The following is a 2,500-nucleotide window of genomic DNA, read 5'->3' as shown; positions in this document are numbered from 1 at the left end:
TATGATTACTGGCAGGATCAACCAGATAGGTCCTAGTCTTTGCAGACAAACAGACCGGGACGTCCGAACCGCCGGCGAGGAGAGCCCCGAAACACACGAGCGAGTCCCGTAAAAAGCTCAACCCGACCGAGGCGGCCAGCCATCCCTGCCACAATCCCCTCCGCCGAGAGCGTTCTCGGGGTGGAAAAGCGACTACTTCACAAAAGCCCGACCCGAAACGATAGTGCGGGGGTGACGCCACGGGCTGCTTTGACGTCGGCGATTGATTCTCGTACCGAGCGCAGACGAACCCCGGATGCCGGGGTCTGCCTTCCTCACGACAATCAGATTGCTTATGCAAGCAGTTGGTAGCAAAGGCGAGCGGTCGCCTGGCTGCAACGTCGGTTGTTGCATTCTCAACCTCACTCAGTCTACCACGAGCCGTTTTCTGACTCCCGGCGACGAGGACGTTCCCACCTAACGATAAGGCAGGGCACCCCGGGAAACGAGAGCGACGTTTGCCGACCGTTCCCTTTCGTCATGGGAGCACTGGTCGCCAGTTGTGAAGGGGGACTTACGAACTTTACTGTGTAGTCGATGATTTGCCACGGAGACGAGGATCGCGACCCAACGTACTGCCGAGGAACAGCGCACGATACACGGAGAGTTAAGGCTTACAAGCTAAAACTGAACCGAGATCACACGCAAATATCTTCCGACACGAGCACCGTTCATGCGTCGTAATATCCCCGAGGAGATACCGCCCGCATTCCGAGTTACCAACACTCGGCGCACCGCGCCAGGACCCACCGAGCTGCCTTACAACACGAGCCGTTGCACTGCAGGCGAGTCTGGCCGCCTTCACATTACTAGGCAGCCCGGGCGATACGCTGGATAGTTAGCCTGTCACAACAAATACCCACTCGTAAAGAAACGATATTATTTCTTAAACTATTCGGCCGATTTTCATGAAATTTTGCATGTACCTCCGTGATAGATTGCACGTTTGTCACAAATAATCAGTTTTGTCATTGCACTCTTATTTTGGGAGTGAGGGTGATAATAAGGAGAAAAAATGTAATTTCCTTCATCAAATCACATACTAAATACTTCATATTTCTTACACTATTCAGCAGAACCCCATGAAACGTCACAAGCAGGCCCATGTCACTTGTATCTAGCTTTTAATAAGCATTTAATATTATTTGAACTTTTTTTACCCGAACAGCAGGCTACTTTTCACACAAAAATAGCCAGTCAAAAAACACAGTACACATAGTATTGTTACCAAATCTTAATAAACTTAACTATTTGATGTAACATAACGCACTTCATATCAGATGAACCACTGTAACTATTGTAGCATATATTTCACATGGGAACAAGCCCAGGTCGTCGAGTCTAACCCTTACATATATGTGAAATGTTGAACAAAGCTCACCGGCTGGCGCAGTAACACTACGGGCTATCCAGAGAACATGAACAGAGACATATGACAATAAAGCCAAGCAGTGACTGGTGAACGGTATATATCGCGGGATATAAATCATTCTTACTCAAAAGAAAGAATTACAGATAGTGATAGTCACTGTAAATGTAATAACTAGTCACAACGAATCAAATATGATTGCAACGCGATTCAGTTAGGCGTCATACATCTAAGATAAAGCTGAAGTGTAGCGCATTAGTAAACATACTTATTATGCAATGTGAAGTACTGACACGAAAAATGAGACATTGATTACCTAACAAAATGTACAATGATACGATATTAGCCTATGGAGGCATAGAAATGAACACCTTACATGCGAATCTGATAGTATCAACTCAATCAGTTAGATATCAATTCTAAGACAGAAAGAGATGTACATGAAAATACTGCAAAGTATTTCCTATATGCATGCTATTAAGGATGAAGAACACACACACACACACACACACACACACACACACATACATACATACATACATACATACATATGTGGCAGTTACATATTTTGACTATTTCTTGTATTTTACCTTTTAAGTATAATTCATGTACATAAATAAATGCAGTTGTAGTCATTTTATTTTATTGCTCAGCCTACTTTAAACACTAAACTATCAGTCACGGCATTCTTACTAAGCATGCTTACTGCATGGTTTGTTTGTGAATGTCACACCCTGTGAACTAACACAATAGCCCCAGCCCTCTCCCTACTCAAGCCTTTTGTCTATATGGCCAGCTTGGGTACTCAGCCATGCTGTATGCTGGACACCTAAGGACTGTGGTCACTCCACATATACCTCTTCACGGATAAAGATATATATATATATATATATATATATATATATATATATATATATATATATTCAGGTGTTTTTTTCACAAGGATCGTTTTTGGGGAACCTTAGATCAAATTCCAAGACGAGTTTTGCAGTACTGTGCAGATACTTAGCGCGGCATCGTCCCCAGGTGTGATATCAACCCAGGCCCACACACCTGGGTGGTTTTTCTATAAAATTACATTCACAATTTCTG

At 43.8% G+C, this 2,500-nt stretch overlaps 1 non-coding gene across 1 annotated transcript in view; it reads right to left on the bottom strand.

Annotated features, from left to right (window-relative positions):
- LOC125377234 overlaps positions 1–28 on the bottom strand; it is a 1,859-nt gene extending 1,831 nt beyond the window's left edge. Inside the window, exon 1 of the ribosomal RNA XR_007219480.1 lies at positions 1–28. This exon is cut by the window's left edge and continues 1,831 nt beyond it. This is a non-coding gene — a ribosomal RNA (small subunit ribosomal RNA).
- Positions 29–2,500: the final 2,472 nt, after the last annotated feature.

Source organism: Haliotis rufescens, unplaced genomic scaffold, assembly GCF_023055435.1.
Source record: "Haliotis rufescens isolate VD_foot unplaced genomic scaffold, xgHalRufe1.0.p SCAF_80, whole genome shotgun sequence".
Taxonomy (NCBI): domain Eukaryota; kingdom Metazoa; phylum Mollusca; class Gastropoda; order Lepetellida; family Haliotidae; genus Haliotis; species Haliotis rufescens.
This window is presented reverse-complemented; position numbering and strand designations above follow the sequence as displayed.